Here is a 21,071-nt window from a genome sequence, read left to right on the forward strand (position 1 = left end):
ATAGTCTGACCCAATTAGCTTTGGAATACCTTACTGAGGAAAAATGTCTTCCAGAATCTTTTGGTCACGACCATTGTGGTTTCTTTCTTTGTGGGAAAATCTTCCACCCATCCTGAAAAAGTGTCCACAAAAACCAGGAGATATTTATTGTCATACCTGTCTGGTTTAATTTCAGTGAAATCCACCTCCCAATGCATTCTGGGTCTACTTCCTCTTAGCCGCTTTCCTGGGCTCTGGAAATTCTTACCTATGTTTACTCTCTGGCAAGGTTCACATGTCCTAGTCACTCTCTCAGTTAGGATGGTGAGGTTTAGTATTCGGTACGGGTATTGGAGGGCAACTTCAGCCAATTTCTTTGCCCCCAAGTAAGTCCACTTATACATCTGAGTTATCAATCTCTCAGCATCTTCCTGGGGTAGAAAGATCTTACCTTTAAAGTCAATCCATGCCCCCACATTGGTGTTAAATATCCCATTTTTGCCATATTAACTTTAAATCAGTTTCTGAGCAGTTTAGTCATTCTTCTCTGGGCAATTCAGCTGTTAATACCACTGGGGCAGAGTTTCCTCTAGCAGCTACTTTAGCCTCCTGATCGGCCATGTTATTCCCCTTTGGTGCCCTGGAAGTCTCGACCTTCTGCTGTCCTAGGAATTGAATAATGCTTACCTTGTTGGGCAGCAACAGTGCATTGAGCAAAGTCAGAATCTTGTTTTTATTTTCTATCTCTTTTTATTTTTTATCTCTTTACCAGCTGATGTTTGCAGGCCTCTCTGATGATAGATGGCCCCGTGCACATGGGCTGTTTATGAGGCGTACTGACTATCAGTGTAGATGTTTATCTTTTTACCCTTTTCCAGAGTTAAATCCTGGGTTAAAGCAATCAATTCAGCCTGCTGAACAGAAGTGCCCTCTGGCAATGCCTGGGCCCATATTACCTATGTCCATCTACCACCACTGCCTCTGCCTTTCTCTTCCATTCTCAAAAAAAACTGCTCCTATCCATATAGTATGTCACCTCAGCTTTATGAAGAGGGTGATCTTTCAAGTCCTTGCACCATCCCTGTTCCTTTGCTAGAACGTGCAAACAATCATGCTCCAGGGGTTGGATTTCTAGATCCGTAAATAAGGTGGCAGGGTTTAGCTCCATAGCCAGTTCAAAGGTGACTCTATCATTATTCAAGTGCAAAGCCTGGTAAGGTGTCATGCAAGTGTTCGTGAGCCAGCAATCAGGTGGCTGCCTTATGACACTCTCAGGGGCATGAGGAGCATAGATGGTGAGGTCCTGTCATAGAGTCAGTTTGTCTGCATCTTTTACTAGTGCCACTACTACTGCTATTATTCGAAGGCAGGTTGGCCATCTTGCCACTACTGAATCAAGCGTTTTGGATAGATAGGCTACTGGTCTCTTCCAGGGTCCAATTATCTGTGTTAGCAACTCCTTGGCCATTCCCTGTTTCTCAGCCACATAAAGATGGAAAGGTTTGGTTACATCAGGGAGTCCCAATGCTAGGGCCGACATTAAGGCTTGTTTGATATTATCGAATGTGGCTTGTTCATCCTTTCCCCAGATGAAAGTCTTTGCCCTTTGTAAGGGCATACAGATGGGCTGCCATCTTGGCAAATCCTGCAATCCACAGCTGGCAAAACCCTGCTGTACCTAAAATTTCCCTCAGTTGTTTAGTAGTCCGTGGAGGGGGAATATGAAATACAGTCTCTTTTCTAGCCTCTGATAGCCATTTCTTTTCCTCTCTTAATATATATCCCTGATAACTGACCTGTTTCCTGCAGAGCTGGGGCTTTATTGCTGATGCTCTATATCCAAGGTCACCCAGCTCTTGTAACAGCTAGTTGGTGGCTTTAAGGCAGGTTTCTTTACAATTTGCAGCTAATAGAATGTCATCCACATATTGGGGAAAAGTTACCTGGGGATTGGTGGCCCGGAAGTGTGCCAGGTCCAAGTGTAGGGCTTCATCAAATATAGTAGAAGAATTTTTAAACCTTGAGGAAGTTGAGTCCATGTAAGCTCACCTGAGTCCCCTGAGTCTGGGTCTTTCCATTCAAAAGCAAAAATGTCTTGCCTGGTAGGGCTGAGTTGGAGACAAAAAAAATAAAATGTGTCCTTAAGGTCCAGGACCATATACCAAACCCTGTCAGGGGGAGGGGAACTCAACAGGTTATATGTGTTGGGTGCGGTAGGGTGTAAGTCCATGACCTGTTTGTTAACTTCCCTCAAGTCCTGTAGGGGTCAATAGTCATTGCATCCAGGCTTCTGAATTGGCAGCAATAGAGTATTCCAGGCAGAATAGCCCCTTCTGAGAACCCCTAGATCAAGGAACCTCTGTTTGTGAGGGTGGATCCTCACGGGTTATCTTAGACATTGGATATTGTTACACCGTGATTGGGGTAGCCTGAGGCTTCAGCTCTATCAGAACTGGAGCTGTTTCTCTACTTTTCCTAGGCCATCTGTTTCAGCCCATGCCTGGGGAATCTCTGTAGCCACCAGTCAATGTCTTTTTCTGGACTTACCACCTTTTCAGAAAGGCGGCATTCATCTTCCAGTTGAATTGTCAGTACATGAATGGGATCTCCTTTATTGTCTGTCAAATGTGGGCCATCTGGTCTAAAATGGATATGGGCTCCTATCTTAGTTAGAATATCTCACCCTAACAGTGGGTATGGGCATTCAGAGAGAACTAAGAATGAGTGGTATACCCGGTCCACTCCAACGTCCACCATTCTTCGGGTAGTCCATGAGTATTGTTTACATCCAGTGGCTCCTTGGACCGATGATTTCTTCTTTTTTAGCTTCAAAATCTTGTAACAGAACAGAATGCTGGAAGCCAGTGTCCACCAAGAAGTCGACTGGCTTCCCGTCCATCTTAAGGGTTACCCTGGGCTCTGGGTAAGGGGTCAAACTCTTTACCCCCCTAATCACTGTCATCATCCAGGGTTAGGACCTGGGTCTCCAGGGCTTGGGCATTCGGTTTTTCTGGCTTTTCGTCCTTTTAGGACAATCCTTGATCCAATGTCCTTTCTCCTTGCAATATGCACACTGATCCTTAGACAGAGGGCCTCCTGGAGTCTGGAGGGTCTTAATCTTGACAGCAAGGATTTTGTCAAGGTGAAGGGTGCCCTCGTGTGGCCATTCAACCTGAAAAGTAGGCCACTCTGAGGAACAGAAAGTTTGCCATTTTCCCTTTTTAACTTCAACTGAAATGTTATGTGCCCTATATCTCACCTCTGAGAAATGATCAAGGGTGAGGGATAAGGGTGTAGTCACAGTTTGTCCCATAATAAAGTCGTCTGTCAAGAAAGTCAAAGAGGAAACACAGATAGAGACAAAGAGAACGAGACAGACAATTAGACAAGGACGCCCTTGAGGGTGGTACCACAGAACTCTGATTGAAAGGCTGCCTGGCGGCAGCCATCTCTAACAGGAAATAGATGGGAGGAGGAGCGTCCCAATCCTAGCCTCCCAAACCGGAGCGTCCTCCAGTTCCCAGTCAAGTGATAGTCTGATACGTCTGTCTATCACAATGAATGATCAGATGACTAAAAAAAGGTCTAGATAGGCGCCTAAACAGAAACAGATTGGTAAGACAGAAACAAGCAAAGCAAAACAGAAATTAGACTAACCTGTTTTGAGCTCAACCTCCGAACTCAGTCTGATGAGGGTTGGGGAAGGGGCACGCCCTTTCCTGGTCAAACGCACCAAAAATGTAAGGCCTGGGGTCTCTCAGCTCAGGAGTTCAAGATTGCGCCCTTCCCAGAAATCCCCACAGACCACCACTCCATGCAAAAGCAAGAGTTTTTTGTTTGTTTGTTTGTTTGTTTTTTGTTTTTCCAATCGTGATACGGTCACCCCTCCAAAGACAGGAGACGACCCCAAGCATGCAAAGCACAGGATTTTTATACTTAAAAATCTGGCCACTTTTGCTCTATACATTGATTGGTCAGCAAGAATAGCATGAAGATAGTTTACAGCTAGTTGTTTGCAGTTTTTGGCCATTTGTGAGTTTTCTCAAAACAATTCACCCTGCCGTTATTTTTTAAAACCTATCTCAGAGCAGTTCATCCTGCCTTTTGAGAGCTACGTGGCTCTGGCTTTAATTCAAAGATGGGAATAGTCACAGCTGTTTTTTATTTTACAGTTGTTTGCATTCTCAGGTGGTCTCTCAGATGGAGATGAAGAGAGAGAGAGGAGACAGCAGGACATGATAGCGGAAGAGAGAGAAGGGGGCACCCCAACAGAGAAGGGGGAGAGCGCAAGAAGGCAATAGCAAGAGGGCGAGAGGCCAAGAGAGAGACAAAGTGGGCAGGCAGATCCTTTTAAGGAGCAAAGTAACCACACCTGCCCTCCCTGGCAGTCAACACGTAATGACATCACAGGTTGCTAGGAAAGCCAGAAACAGGTGCCTAAATACTAAGAGTTGGCATAGGCCTTTAATCCCAGTACTCTGCCAGGCAGAAGCAGGCCAGTCTCTGTGAGTTCAAGGTCAGGCTGGTCTACAGATCTAGTCCAAGATAGCCAAGGCTAAAAGGAGAAACCCTCTCTCAAAATACCAAAATATTCATATGTATAATTAATATATTCTCACTAAATATAGTAATATAAACCAATATATTTAATAAATATGTTATATATTAATATATACATTTTGTTTTAATCATATGTATATGTTTCAATTTATGTTTTAATCATATAGATATATTATTGAAATAAAAAATCTGAGCCAGGCTTTGTGGCACATATCTCTAATCCTGTCTCTCTAGGAGACACAAGCATGCTGCTGTGTAAGTTCAGTGTCACCCTGGTCTACAAAGCAAGTCCAGGACATGCATGGCTAGAGAGAAACATTGTCTAAAAAAACAGGCTAGATGTGTGGCTAGATATATCTGAAATCACATAGTGTGACAAGGCTATAAGAAAGTCTTACGAGGCATGGTGACACACATCCATAGTCCCAGCACTTGAGAGGCAGATGAAGGTAGGTCTCTGTGAGTTCAAGGTCAGCCTGGTTTACAAAGAGAGTCCTGGATTGGCAATGATGCACTGAGATACCATGTCGCAAAAATAAAACATTAAATTAAATTAAAAAAATCAAAGCCTGGATTGTTGGCAAATGCCTCTAATACTAGCACTATGACTGGCAGAAGGAAATGGATCTGTGTTAGTTTAAGGCCTGCCTGGTCTAGAAAGTATGACAGGTCAGTCAAGGCTATACAGAAAATCTCTTTCTCAAAAAACAATATCCTGGGATGTAAACAAAAAAACCTTCTAGTATCTGAAGGTTGTTTCTTTTTTTTAACTTTTAAAAAATTTATGTTTTTGTAAATTACAGTTTATTCACATTGTATCCATGCTGTGGCTCCATCCTTCATCCCCTCCTTTATTCAACCTCCTAACTTCCTCCTATTTCTGTCCTAAAGTCCACTGATATGGGAGGTCCTCCTCCACTTTCATCTGACCCTAGCCTATGAGATCTCATCAGAACTGGCTACATTGTCCTCTACTGTGGCCTGCTCCCCCATCAAGGGGAGGTGACCAAAGAGCCAGACACTGAGTTCATATCAAAGACAGTTCCTGTTCCCATTACTAGGAAACTCACTTGGAGACTGAGCTGCCATGGAATATATCTGGGCAGGAGTTGAAGAGGTTCAAGGTTATCTCCATGCATGGTCTTTGGTTGGAGTATCAGTCCCAATGCTCTCCTTGTGGAACTCCTGCCCCCTCAAAAGTCTTCCTTAGTCATCAGGGAAATACAAATCAAAATGAACCCAGGATATCACATTACACCTATCCGAACAGAAAAGATCGAAAACTCAAGTGACAACACATGCTGGAGAGGATGTGTGAAAAGGGGAACACTCCTCCATGTCTGGTCGTGATGTAAACTTGTACAACCACTTTGGAAATCAATGTGGTAATTTCTCAGAAAATTAGGAATAGTGCTACCTCCAGATCCAGCTATACCACTCCTAGGTATATATCCAAAATTTGATCAAGTGTACAACAAGGACATTTGCTGGACCATGTTTGTAGCTGCTTTATTTGTAATAGCCAGAAGCTGGAAACAACCCAGGTCCCACTCCATTGAGGAATGGATATAGGAATTGTGGTACTTTTACACATGGGAATACTACTAAGCATTTAAAAATAAGGAAATCATGAAACTGGCAGGCAAATGGTGGGATCTAGAAAAGATCATCCTGAGTGAGGTATCCCAAAAGCAGAAAGACACACAGGGTATTTACTCACTCATAAGTGGGTATTAGACATATAATACAGGATAAACATACTAAAATTTGTACTCCCTAAGAATCTACTAAAAAAATTTTTTTAATCTGTTTTTCATCATAGCCTTGGAGGAAGTAAATTATTTACCATGTTCACTTATAACGTAAAGGAGGAAGTCACCAATTGTGGTTGTGTTCTATATTTTGAAACATTGGAGTAGGTATTGAAGTTTGATGTATGTGTATCAAATCCAATCACAGAAGTTTATTAGGTAAATCTGTTATTCTTTCTGTGGCTGCTGTTGATCTAATGCATTTCCACTTGCTGATAGGTATTTTTCTGCTGAAAAGTATAGAATGGGATTCCCATCATCTATGTGATCCATTGCTTATTTATACCATGTGGTATGTGATCATGCTTTTCAATGAAGGGCCTCTGAGAAAGCATGGTGCTTTTGTTTTTCATTTTCACAAATTCCTTTAAGATGTTTGTTTTCAAGCCTGATTTGGATGTCAGTAATTAGGCAAAGCTGCATTTGAAGTCTTGATTCTCATGTCAGCTTTCTGAGTACACGTCCAAGGGTGGAAGATGTTCCCCCAATGTGTTCTATTTTTACCAACATTAATGTTAAAATGCTTAATAGTGTATATGTATGTATGTATGTATATATGCATAAATATATATGAATATATATATACACACATATATATGTTATTTGAAGTTCCATTCTTCTTATGTTCCCATTAGTTACTACATGACACATAATGTTGAAGTACTGCCTTCTGAGAGAATTATCTAGAGGTGCTGAATAATGTAACAGCAATGATATTTATTTCAAAACAGCATGTTGTGTGTGTATGTGTAATCTGACTATGGGTTCTTAGGCCATGACAAATGTATGAAGACTTGGTGACAGCTTTGTGGGGTTTATTTTAGTCATTGTTATATGTTCAAAGTCATGTTGCCAGTTTTCCTTACCACAGACATTCCCCACTGAGTTCATTGATACTCAAATAAACTTAATTGAAATATTACATCAGTAAAACATTGTCTTCTATCCAGATTATAAACCTATTGTCCTATAAGGATGGAAGAACATGAAATAATAATAATAATAATAATAATAATAATAATAATAATGCTATGTACAAATTAAAATGATATAATGCTGTCATTTTTTTTGGAATGTGTTAGTTCATTCTTAGGAGTAAAGACTTATTCATAAAACTGTCTCAGATCTACAAGTGAATGTCAGAGAGTTGTCTCAGTGGGAATACTTGGTTGTTTCTAAGCCTGATGATTTGAGCTCAATTTCTGGGTAGCCAATATTACTCCTATAGAATTTTTCTAATATTTCTATACTTGGGCCTTTGTATGTACAAATTCACACACCAGCACATACATAAATCATTTTTAAACCTAAATAAGGGCCAGTTCTTTCACTGGTCAAAAGACTCTTTGGGTTTCATGTTGAAAACTCATATATGGGATGTAAACAGATAGTAAACAGCAATAAGTTGTCCTCTCATGGCACATACATACTCAAACATTTTTCAATGGATGAAATTAAAGCAAAGGAGAAAACCCACTTACTGACAACATCAGAAATGATTTTGCAATTGTAAATAAATGTAGAATTTGAAGACTTATTACTGTTCATTAAAAGAAAAAAAATGTTACCTGTGTACATCTTATTTTATCCATTCATTCCTTGATTCAAGAATAAGTCATTAAAAATATCTTAGCTTTGCTCAGAGATGCATCCCTGTCATCGTAGACCTGGGAGTCCATGGAAACCTAATCTTTCTGAGATTATGGTCAGCTTGGTCCACACAATTAGCTCTCTTTTGTGTTTGTTCATTCATTTATTTGTTTGTTTTTTAGACAAAATTTCCTTGTGTAGTCTTGGCTGTCCTAGATCTACTTTGTAGACCTGGCTGGCCTCAAATTCAAGTCTCTTCTTCCCTGAGTGCTGGGATTACAGGTGTGTGCCACCATGCCCAGCTCCAAAACTGAGTTCTAAAACAGGCATGGCTATGTAGAAATATCATGTATTTAAATGATCCCCCAAAATGTACTCTGTATCTCAAATTATAGGGTTTTTTTCCCCCTCAGGGATAGTGTCCACAGAGCTGGGTCCTGGTACTGTTCCTGGTCCTGGTCCTGGTCCTGGTCCTCAGAGCCTAGCTCTTGGCCCAGCTGTGGCCCCAAAATTCTGCTGTCAAGCACTGGCCCTGTTGGGCTTTTTTTTCTGGGGCTCAATCTATCCCAGTAGACCCCCTGCGCACCAACTACACACCTGGCAGCATCTTCTATAGATGGATGCACATGCCCAACTCGCAGGAAACTCTCAACAAAAACAGGCTCCATACCCCTTGGCTAAGCCACCCACTGTGGGCCGATGGGGAGGCCCCATCTCTGAATACATCACTTAAGTTGAGTAAGCAACACGTTTTAAATAATAATAATATGAAACCAACAACAATAACACAAGAGTGAAAAACAGCAATTTAAAAATATACAAAATTAAGGGAATCTTTTCTCTAAGGGGAGAAGGCGCTGGATGCAGCTCAGCCGGCAATTGTACGAACTATATGTCTACCTCGGGCAGCGGGGACAGGGGAATGGGTGCCCCCAAGTGCACTACAGTGGAGAGAAACAGTAGCTCATCCGCCAAGTCCACAAGGGCCTGTGTGTCCTCTGATGCTAAAGCCAGAGGTTGCACTGGTCCAGCTTCTGGCAAGACTGGGGATCCTGCAGCCATGGGATCCAGGATCTCAGCATCCTCTTTGGGCTTAGCATCTGCCTCCAAAACCAGGCTCCGTTTCTCCTGTACCACCAAGGTGTCTTGCATGGACAGCTCTGCAGTTGAGGCCCCAAGTAGCCCCGGATCTGGGCAAAGAAAGGGGTGAGCCGTCATCTGGGATAAGGGAGCAGCCTGAAGGCACGCAGAATGGGGTGAGCTAACCCAAGATGGCCTCTCCATGCCAGGGAAGGCACAGTCCCCTCTCCTACCCGCAGGACAGTCGATTTGACAGTCTTCCTCCTCTGCTTCCTTGGCCAGAGCTTCAGGACACTTCCCCTGTGGGACACGGGGTTGGAATCAGCTGCTACCTCACTAGGCGCCTCCCTCGGGTCCTCATCCTCCTCCTAATTCTCCTCCTCCTTCTCAGGCTTAAGCTTATCTAGGGCTTATCCATTGCCCGGAGGATCTCCCCAGATTGGCAGTCCGACTCTGCAGTGGGCACATGGATCCTTGCATAGTCCAGCAGCCGTCTCACGATGGCCAGGTCCGGGGGCCCAGAGAAATCCTGGGGGAATTTCTGCAGCCACTGGGACAAGAACGAGAAGATGGCACTGTGGGTGAGAGCAGGGCAAAGGGACACTGTGTCGGGAGTCTGGCCTCTCTTTGGAACTGCGGGGGGGCATTGGTATCCCCCAGGGCCTTTCCTTTTTTGTCTCTCCCTCTGCTGCTCAAAACCTAGGAGCCCAGTGGGAAACCTCTATCCTCTACCAGCAGGTTAGGTCGTGAGGACAGTCCCTAGGTAGAGAACCCCAAAGGTGAGGCTCCTGGCCAAAATTGGCCCTCCACCCTGGCCTTAAACGCCCCTTCCTGCTCACCTCCCCCTCCACCCCAAGCCTACTCATGTCTTTGTCTGCTTTTCCGCCTGAAGGATCTATACCTGTGACAGTTCATGGGGGTGATACCCCTACTGCCCCATGTCCCCAAGCCACCCAGACATCTAGAAGGAACTATTAGAATCTTCCCAGGGATGGGTGTGGGGGTGCTAGGGGCTCCATCCATAACAAACAGTGCAAATGGGGTCCAGAATCCTGTACACAAACGGGGAAAGGTCGCTCAGGGCATGAGAAATGGTGGTGTGTGAGATTCCCTGGGGAAGGTGAATGGCACCTGTGAGAGCCCCACCCTGCCACAATCACCCATGTTTGGCCATGTCACTTTAAGGGGTCTGGCCTGGGACTCAGGCTGCTGGGACTCACACGTCCGGTTCTGTGAGGGCACAGGGCACTGGCCCTGGGAAACAGCAGGAGAAGATCTGAGAGCTGGCTAGATCCCTGGTGGAACCACTCTCCTGCCTTTTCAGCATCAGGTCCAGAACCAACCAGATGGTGGCAATCTTTGGATAAAGGGCCAGACGGTGGGCAAATAGGGAATCATCTGCTTCACATAGTCCATGTGATCATTGCTGAGCATGAGGATGCCATGAAGGAAGGCTCACTACCTTTCGCTATGAGGAAGGACCAGGGCAGGAGGGAGGCTTTAAGTGTGCAAACCCCGAGGGGCACCAATGACCAATTTCCCTACATCTAAGCGGGAAGCAGGCATGAAAAGCGTTCCTCAGTGTCCCAACAGGAACACTCTTCCAGGCTGCGATCGCGGTGGATGGGGGGTGGGGTGGACCAGAAAGCTTCCCTGCTGCAGGACGGCCCTGGTTACCTTGGTCTCCCAGTGGGGAACAGGCCAGAAATGTGTCAGGGAGCGCACCACATGTCTCCAGCAGCGGCACAGGCGACCACCGCTGTCTTCTCTGAGACCTGAGCCCGTGGAGGTCTGGAAGCAGAAGAGACTCATCTCTCCAGCTCCTCTGGACCGGCTGGTCTGTCCAGGCTGCTGTTGCTGCTGCTGGCCTCCCGTTACCTGGCAACCAGGGTTCCGAGTTCCATCCAGAACCGGGCTGAGGAAGCATGGTCACTTCCTGGAGTCACCCTGCCAGAGCCTCCAGTTCATGGGTTCTCCCTGGAGGCCACCAGCCCTGCAGGCTCTGCTGATTAAACAAACCATCAACAGTTCCAGAGAGAAATGATGGAGAAGTTGCCTCCCGTCACCACTAGAGGGCATAGAGTCACATGAGAGGGTGCAAGGATGAAAAAAACAGCAGCAGCAGAGAGGGATGGCTACCATCCTTCTTTAATCTTTTTATTATTATTATTATTATTATCATCATCATCATCATCATCATCATCATCATCATCATCATTCCATTCTTCCCTAGTATACTGAAAACAAATTCACCTTCTTTCATTTCACCTACTGAACTAAAATGTTCTCATCTCTCAGCCTTTGAATATGTATGTTCTTTATCTTTTCTGGGGTGTTAGGTACCTCTTGCTTTCCTTTAGGTTTCATAGTGGAATTTATAGTGATGTATACATTTCTATGCATGGTCTATGGGTTTGTTTATGGTGGATTACCCCACAAGACTGTAAGCTTATAGAGAAAGTGGTGTTTACATCAATCATTTTTGTGTGTTCAGGACTTAGCAGAGTATTGGGTACCTAATTCACAATAACTCTCTGTGAAAGGACAAATAACCTTTTAAAAAGTAAATTCCTTTAACAAAGTCTTCATAATCTGATAGTAAAACAGAATTCTCACCTAAAGGATGGGAGCATGTAGCATTTTATTTGTTAATGCCAGCCATTGTGCCATCTGTAAAAAACTTTTCCTGGAGTCTTTTTATCTTGTTCTGTTACTGCTGTTACTAGGACACCCTACTCTATGCCTGTTGCCTTCTCTGTGTTCTCTTTAATTTATCCCATAACAAGTTACTTCCTTTAAGCTTTAGTGAGATTTAGCATCTGGCTTCATTATATCCAAAGATTATCTGTTTCTGCCTGTTTTGTACAGAAGGCAGGAATACAACTAAGAGGTAGAACACTTGCTTCATATATAGGAGGTAAGGAAGGAGGAGGAAGGGGAGAAGAAAAAAAGAACAGGAGAATTGAAACATTGCTTTTCTTTATGCAGATGCACTTCCTTCAATACAGGAGTTAACAGTCTTCTTGTCTCTGCATTCCAAATAAGGTAGAAATTCCAGATACAGCAACAGTGATACTTATTTGGTGTTAGTTTTTAACCTGGTCCTTCTCCTGACATTTACCTGCTTTATATGTATTTGGTTTTATGTATATGTTCATTTTCTGGGATGAATCAATTTTTTCATTAGGTTTTATGAGAAGTCATATTCTCAGAAAGTGTCCTGAGCTTTGAATCCTACCATACTTATCCCTAGGAGCCCATATCTGCAAAGGTGATTATGTCCTCTCTGTACATCATTTGATGTTATGACTTCAGGATTCATCTTGAACCTTGTTTTCAAGAGAATGTTGTAAACAAGCCTTAAGCTTAGCAGGCATTTTGTGCCTCATGAAAAAAATTTCATCATAAAATGTCCTGTCTGAAAAGAGCATCTGAGATCATTGTACAATGCACTCACTTATTTTCATTTTAGTCATTAACATTATTAGTACTATTTAATGTTTTTCATTACTTTGTTAGAGACACAAATATGATGACCCTGGTGTAAGGGACTGTGTACACACTGTTAACTAAGAAAATAAAACCACACATTGGAGAAAGTAAAACCTCCAAATATGGATAAGAATTAGGTTTAGATTTAGTGCCCAAAAATAATTCAGTTGAAATGTGGGAACGACATTGAAACACCATTATTCAGCAAACGTTTAGAGTATATATGTAAATATGATGAAAGGAATGTACACATAAACACAACTTAAAAATTCTTGGCACACGGTATATACTCACTCATATAGACATATAATATAGGATAAACCTACTAAAATCTGTACATCCAAAGAAACTAATCAAGAGGGAGGATCCTGACTAAAACGCTCAATCCCTATCGTGTAAGGCAAAGAGGATGGACATCAGAAGAAGAAGAAAACAGGAAACAAGTTCGGAACCTGCCACAGAGGCCCTCTAAAAGGCTCTGCCCTGCAGACTATCAAAGCAGATGCTGAGACTTATGGCCAAGTGTTGGGCAGAGTACATGGAATCTTATGAAAGAAGTGGGAAATAGTAAGATCTGGAGAGGACAGAAACTCCACAAGGAGAGCAACAGAATGAGAAAATTTGAACACCAAGGTCTTTCCAGAGACTCATACTCCAACCAAGTACCATGCATGGAGATAACCTAGAACCCCTGCATAGATGTAGCCCATGACAGTTAGTGTCCAAGTGGGTTACATAGTAATGGGAAGAGGGACTGCCTGTAACATAAACTGATTGGCCTGCTCTTTGATCTCAGGCCACAGAGGAAGACAATGCAGCCACTCCTCATGAGACCTAACAGACTAAGATCAGAAGGAAGGAAAGGGAGACCTCCCCTATCAGTGGACTTGGGGAGGATCATTCATGAAGAAAGGGAAAAGTAGGTGGGGTTAGGAGGGGAGGAAGGAGGGGCTTATGGGGGGATACAAAGTGAATAAAGTGTAATTAATAAAAGTTTAAAAAATTAAAAAAATATTTGACACAAATAATTAAATAAATAATGATAAAAAAATTCTTGGGCACACATACAAAAAGTGGGACTTCATTAAGATTTTTTTTTCTTTTCGTTTTCTTGACAGGAAAAGTTTGAACCTGTTTCTCCCCTGTCCTCCTTTTTATTCTCCTCCCTCCCCTTCCCTTCCCTGCCTTCCTTGCTCAGTGTGAATTTACAAACATTGCACTTGAATGGATGCAGTTCTTCAAAGCATTGCCAAAAGGACCCCTGCAGCCTCACTTCTAAACCTTGAACCTCAAATGCATTCTAGCTATTTTTTTTCTTGCATTGGTGATTAATTAAAGCAACTCATTTTCTGGGGGGTAGGGGTAGATACTCAGACATGGTGAATTCCTCATCTACTCCTCCCCATTCCCCATGCTTACGACCTTTAGCACTTTGGGGAGCACATTGACAGAGGTTCCCCACCCATTCAAACCACAATCATACATGTGCTTTCTAAGATTTTCTAATAAAATTCTTTTAGTTGCCAGTATGAGACCTTAACTAAAAAAGAATTGTTTTCATTCTCAGGTGACAATCTCATAAGTACAGCCATGATAATAAGTGACATATCAAGATGCTCAGGTGGGTATTCTGTGTACAGTGCCAGTACACAGGCTCAGACCCAGGAACTCAGTGGAGCCAAGCCTTCCCTATTTGAGTTTGGTTCACTTCCTTGTTGAAGCCACCTATGGCTAAAAAAAAGAAGTTTGTGGGATTGGGAGTGTACCTCACTTGATACGAGGTGGAGCAGAAGGATCAGAAATTCAAGGTCATCTTATAGCTGTTTAGTTTAAGGCTGGGCTGGGCTACAGGGGACCCTAACCAAATAATAATAATAGTAATAACTACAATACCTTTCAACTAAGAGCATTATTTGGTGGTCATTGTTCCAAGCTAGAGCTAACCTCAGGTCACTGAACTTCCTCATAGAGATAGCAAGGAGGCAACAAGGTCAAGCCCAGAAAGACTATCTGCACACAGACCCCTCTCCAACCGAGCCTTCCTCGCCAAATATGTGGAAATATGTGTTTCCACTGATGACCAGAGGTGCCCCAGCTTGTAGTGTTGGGAGCATGGGGAAGGCAAAGTCACAATGGAGCACAGCTGTTTGATCACCAGCCCACTGAGACCATCACAAGCAAACAAAATCACAAAAGTACAACAAAGGAAAAAAAATGTACTGGGTATAATGCGCTCGAAGAGAATGGAAGAAAAAATACCAAAAACTCAGAACAGTGGCCTGTCTCTCTATGGGCCCTCTATCCTATTCCATTAGTGGTGACCTACCCCCAAATCAGGCTCCATCCAACTACACCCGAGTTTGGAATGATGACCTGCATTCAGCCAGACCAGAGAATGGAGCAGCAACATATTTGTTGATCTCTGTCTACCAGACCAGAGCCCAAAGCACCAGCCAAACTCTGCCAGACCAGAGACCACAGCAGCAGCAAATTTCTGCCAGATCAGAGGCCAGAGCAGGGGACACACTCTGCCAGACCCGAGGCCAGAGTAGTGGATAAGATCTGCCAGACCAGAGACCAGAGAACATTGGCAGAGGTGCCAATCCTGAGCTCCACATACTGTATCAATCCCTTGCCACATTCTTGCCACTCTCACTGGAGACTGTGAAGCATGGCTCAAGCCTCCTGAAATGGGAAAAAAATCAGGTCTAGGGGGATAGAAGGATTTTGTCCCATGTCCTCAGTCAGTCCCAGAGACAAAAAATGACAGTGAGAGTCAAAACAGTTAAACAAGACACAGACTAGATCCCATTGCTTGTGCAGCAGAAAAATACACAAAGCCAGACAGCAGATCCCACCACTCCTGCAGTGGAAAAGGAAAGTAGGATATCAGTGAATCTCTGCTGCAGGAGCTACCTGCATTATCCTTGTCCAAAGATCCAGAGATCAAAGAAAACTCGGTGCTCAACTCCTTTTACAGATGTGCCCTTTTGGGGGGGGTCTGGAAAGTCTTCCAGACCCCCTGTGGCCCACAGCTGTCCAGAGCATCAGCTCTAACCTTTCTGACGACACATATTACACATTTTGCCTTGAGTCCCAAAAAAAACAAACTAGAGAAACACCGAGAAAGACACAGACAGATACAGAGTGCTCATTTACTGGCTGTTGTTCAGCTCCATTTGCCTGGGGTGCTTGGGAGACTTGGGGATCCAATATAAGAACCCATATGTTATGGCCAGATCTTAGGGTGACCAAAGATCATCAGGAGCCAGACCACATATGCAAGAGCAAAGAGTTTTATTTGGGCTTATGCTGGGTCTCTCCATTTTTACAAACACAGTGGATCAGAGAGAGCCCTGAGCAGGTGCATGGCAGGGTTTTGATTGGGGTTTTAGGAAGGACCAGGAAGTTCTGGTTTAATAGTTACAGGGTTGGTTGACATTCAGCAAGGGCAAGCTTTTTACAAAGTGATTGGCTAGCTAACATAACTAACATTGAGGGAGCTATCTCTAGGCCTCAGGAATGTTGGGTATTTTCTTTGTCACTGAAGGTTCTACTACAAAGTTGGTAGACTGCTCAGCACAAATGCCCCACTTTGAGATAAGATACCTTCCCATTCTTGTTATCCTCAGGCTGTTCCTTGGGTAAGGAATCTTACGACCTTGTATTTGGAATTGGTGACCCATGGTCCAATTCCTGGTGGCTTTATAATAGAGTCACTATTCTGGTGAAATTTAAGTGCCCTTTTTTAGGCCTAGTTCCTGGTGACCTTTGAAGATGTCTCTCCATTCTAAAAGATCCATTTGGATTTTGTGGGGGTTATAAATTATATGTCCTGTGTCAGAGAGCACTCAAATATTAAGCTGTGATATAGAAGAGTAGAACTGATGATGTAAAGGATTTACTATCGCTGAGAAACTAGTGGTACCAGTTAGAATTTAGCTGAGGGAAGACTGCCTGTAAAACACTCCACAGATAAGCAGTATGTTAACCAGACCTGTTAGAGATTAGGATCCCGGGATACACATGTTTGCTCACCAGGATTGTGTAGAAATGTGTCAGGGTTATGTCTTTTTAATTTGTAAATTCCCAATGTGTATTTATTAATTCATGAATGCAAATGAAAGCAGACAAGATTGGTGGGTGTACAATTTGGGTCAGGTATCTTGCTCCAGTAAATATTGAATTTCAAATTAAGGGACTGTCCTATGCCCATATGTACAATCCTCATTGACACAGTTCTGTCAGTTCAAATTTGAGACACAGGCTATGGGCTTAAGCTGTGTCTGTCAGGTTACAGGTCTCAGCAGCTAACATTGTACACAGGGATAACATCAAACAGTATCTTATTAATGGCTTTCCCTCTACAAGAGAATGGCCTGTGTTTTTCAAAGTCAGTATGCTATGTGTTTTTTTTTTTTTTTCAACTCTGAGTTTAAGAGCACTGGCTGCTCTTCCAGAGGTCAGGAGTTCAATTCCCACCAACCACATGGTGGCTTACAACATCTATAATGAGATATGGTGCTCTTTTCTGGCATGCAAGTGTAGATGCATGCAGAACACTGTATCAATAATGAATAAATATATGAATAAATAAATAAATAAATAAGTCAGTTGTTGGTATTATTAAATTTTATTTTGTTGATGCATTACTGCTCTAGTCTCTTATTAGATAATATTCTTTGATAATCCAGTCATTAAGAATTTCATTCCTTTTCCCCTAGTGCTTTGATATTTGTTTTTGTTAAAGCAATGTCTCCTGTAGATCAGCCTTTCACATGCTATGTAGTTTACACTTTATTGGAACACTGAATGCTGCCCCTGCTGCCTAGTGCCTAGAACATAGTCCTGCAGCTCTTTTTAGGTGGGCCCTGACTAGTGAGTGTGAAGTAAAATAGAACAGTGAATTAATGTCCCCTGAAGACCCTAAATTTTTAGAGGTGGGCAATTAAAAATAAAGAGGGACCTGTGTAAGAATTGAGTTCACTAACCTACTTTGAAGCTGGTGTAGTCACAACACAGAAAGGGAGGGGGAGAAGGGAAGATGGTAATGAGTCATGTAATCAATTTTAGAAGGTCAATAAAAGTGAAAACTGTACATTTGGGGGGAGTCATACACAAAGGAAATCAAGAATATGGATTAGTTGCTGAGCTTGTTTCTGGGAAGCAAATTTCTATAGTTGCATGAGTTCAAACAAAACAGAAGTTCTGGATAAACTGCTGTGGTAGTGACTATCAGGGATGTTTCCCCTCCCCACATTTGAAAGTGCACAACCTGAGAAAAGAAGTTGTGAGTAATACTTGGTGTTCTCTAATACATATTCAAAGTCTCTGAAGAATATTGGACCATAAGGCCATTTTCAACTTTTAAAAATAATTTTAAGGTTATAAGGAAATCATTTCAACCTTTTCATTCCTCTCTGCTCTTACATCTCAAATGCTGGGATGAATCTTTAAGGAGGCTACTTAACAATCAAAGCAGACCTGGCTGTCAGGTTCTCCCAGCATCCCTCAATCTTTTCCTGTTACAAGGTATGGGTGTCATACACAGATCTCTACCTCAGAAGTTGAGCTGCCCTCCTCCCAGCTCTCATTCTTTATGTATTCCAACCATTTTGGTTACCTGGTCTTTTTCATTTATCATTTACCTTCCCACCCTTTTCATCTGGCTTTCTTCTCCTCTCACATGGCTCAAGTTCATGTCAATCCTAGACTGTCCCAGATGTTCCTGTGTCTGACTATGTTCTCTCATATATCTATAATAAACTTTCTATTCCAACATTCCTAGGTACAGCCATATCCTTTTTGTTTTATTTCTCATTTTCATTGAGCTCCCATTACCTACTCCTTTCTTTCAAATTCATGGCCATTTGTTTCTTTAATGGTTGTTACTATTTGGCTTTGACTAAAGATTGGCTGAAGGACTACCCAAATATGAGGTAGAGATGACTGCGTTGGACACTGATCATGTAATGGAATGTGCAACATAAATGACCTGTATCTTGGAAGATGAGCAGGTGCCCTGGGAAAGTAGAAGATTGTATTTTAAAACATTTCCAAGATGAGGATGTTGCAGGATATTTGATCCCAGTGTGATGCCATAGATTGTGAACAGTAAAAACCTGTGCTTTGTTTGGTATGGTTGAGCCCTAACACAAACCTTAATTCCAAGAACTTTCTGTTTATTCTAAAGAGGTGATTATGGTATGGTTCCGTCAGCCCTGGAACATACCTTTAATTCAAAAGCTCTCTGTGCACAGGATTTAATAATGTTAACCCTAGATCAAGAGGCAAAGCAAGAAGCCAGCTGACAGGGATTAAAGAGTAAGTGGAACTTTCAGCTGAAATGTATTTAAGAAAGAGTGTAAAAGTGGAAGGAGTTTTAGCATAGTAGATTTTGGGCTTTTTGAGCTTTGAGCTAGAAAGCCTTTGGCCTTGGGTTCCTTTGGCCTATCCACCCTGATCTGTCATCTGAACTGGTGAGCTTTTCGGGCTTTTTACTCTTGGAGTTGAGGTGAGTAGGATGGTCAGATGGGTGCTTTCTCTGCCTCTCTTCACTGGAAGGTTTTAAAATAGAATAATTGGAATTTTCATTCTTTTATAACAACATTAGCATTCTGTGTGCCCATAGGGGTTAGGGCAAAGCTAGAATGCCTCTGCTATCAGCATCATTTGATCTTTGATCCACTGGTAGAGGAGCTACTACTGTCCTAAGACTCAGCTGTATTGTTCAAGCTAATGAGGGATTCTGGGTAGGCCTAGCAGTCAGGAGCAATAGTGGGAGGTAATTTATGGGTTTGTTTTGGGATTTTCCTCTGATATAGCTCTAAAGAGCTGTGAGTGAGACCAGAGGCCATGTCATGCTGAGTGTGGGGCCATTGTCCCCAGGCCAGGAATAGCAGGCTCCTGAGCTATCACAGCCTGATCTGCTTTGAATGAGATGGACTGTGGTTCAGGCTGTGGTTCTGTTGGTCTCCATGTGGTGATCTTGACAGAGACCCTTGGCCTCTGACCCTTCCTGAGTGTTGATTGTCCAGAGAAGTGAGGACTTTGCCGCCTGGGCAGTAGAAAATTGTGGTGCTTATAATATCACTATCTAGTGTACACACGCAAGCATTGGTTTTGCAGTGGACAGATTGGAAAACTGAAGGTCTCATTTCTAGAAATGATTAATGTTGTATTCCACATAGAGATTTGCATAACAAATTTTACAACTCGTTTTGAAACTGGAAGAAAAGAGGGGGTGGTGGTCATCTTTCAGCAATACTTGATTACATTTTTTTTAACCTTTCAACTACCACCAGTCACAATGGCATGATTTAGGGAAATTCAATTCCAGGGTACAAAAGGAATTTCTGAGATGCAGAATTTTGTCAGGTGTGCCTGGTTTTAAATAAGAGGATAGGAAAGATTCCACATATTGTGACATAAATCATGCAGAAGGAAACAGAAACTAAATTATTCTCCATCATTTTTTGTGTGTGAGTGTCTGCAAGGGCTGGGCTGTGCCTGAACCCACAAGGGGACATGAGGGACTGTAAGCCATAGCCCAGCTTATGATCACCTCCATTTTTTAAGAGACTTCTAAAGCAAAAGTACTCTCTGTAAAGGAGGTTAGTAGTAGCTGGAGGGTCAGGAAAATGTAACTGTTTAGGTGTCACTTTGAGTTTGTCTTGTAGCAGTTGTGAAATCTGTGTTTATTTAATTTGTATTAATTAGAAAATCAAAGGTATCTCTGGTTCCATGCCAATTTTTCATGCTAGAAGTTACTTATGTCTTTTCATGTTAGCTTGGCTATATTTTAGGCTTATTTTTTTGGCTTTTTTTCTCACCCCCTTATTCTTTCACAAACACTGTACACATTCTTGATTATTGAAGTTTGTGGTAAGTACAAAAGTCACATCATGCCAGAAGATTATGAGATTCATGGCAATGGAATCATCCCTTATTTTTCTGTTTTCCTCTGTTTCTTACCAGGTGGCTTTTCTGATATGAGATAGAGATTTTGGATTGTTCTTTAGCAATCACATAAAGACAATTTGCACTTATGTCTGTAGAAGACAGAAGAGATAACATGAAGGTGAGTGATACCAGTTGGCCAGTTTACTCCTTCTCTTTTCACATTTTTTTGGTGATCTGTCATTTTCTTCAGAAGTTTCATGTGTCCAGTGGTCTCCATATTCTTTAGTTGGATGATTTTATTCTCCTGAAAAGATTAAATCAAAACCCTGCCCCATCCCTAATTCTGGGGTGAGGGTTGTAGCTTTTTAGGCATGTTATATCTTTTATAGAGCAAAATGGTTTTTTCGAAATAGAAAAAGTATAATATCTCAATTAAAGTTAAAAAAATCTTTGAAAGTTTCCAAATATACCTTAAAGTGTATTTATTTCTAGATAATAAAGGATATTCACTTTGATTTTCAGCCTGCCTTTTACAAGCAGCTTTTAAATAAAATCAGTGTAAATCCTGTGTGCCTGCCTCTGCCTCCCAGGTGGTATGAAAAGGCACGTGCCTCCCAAATGCTGGGATTAAGGCTATGAACCACCAACACCCTGTCA

General features: G+C 42.4%; 1 pseudogene; it reads right to left on the reverse strand.

Annotated features, from left to right (window-relative positions):
• LOC132650759 (zinc finger protein 431-like) overlaps positions 1-21,071 on the reverse strand; it is a 145,326-nt pseudogene that overhangs the window by 44,732 nt on the left and 79,523 nt on the right.

This window comes from Meriones unguiculatus, assembly GCF_030254825.1.
Source record: "Meriones unguiculatus strain TT.TT164.6M chromosome 13 unlocalized genomic scaffold, Bangor_MerUng_6.1 Chr13_unordered_Scaffold_33, whole genome shotgun sequence".
Lineage (NCBI taxonomy): Eukaryota > Metazoa > Chordata > Mammalia > Rodentia > Muridae > Meriones > Meriones unguiculatus.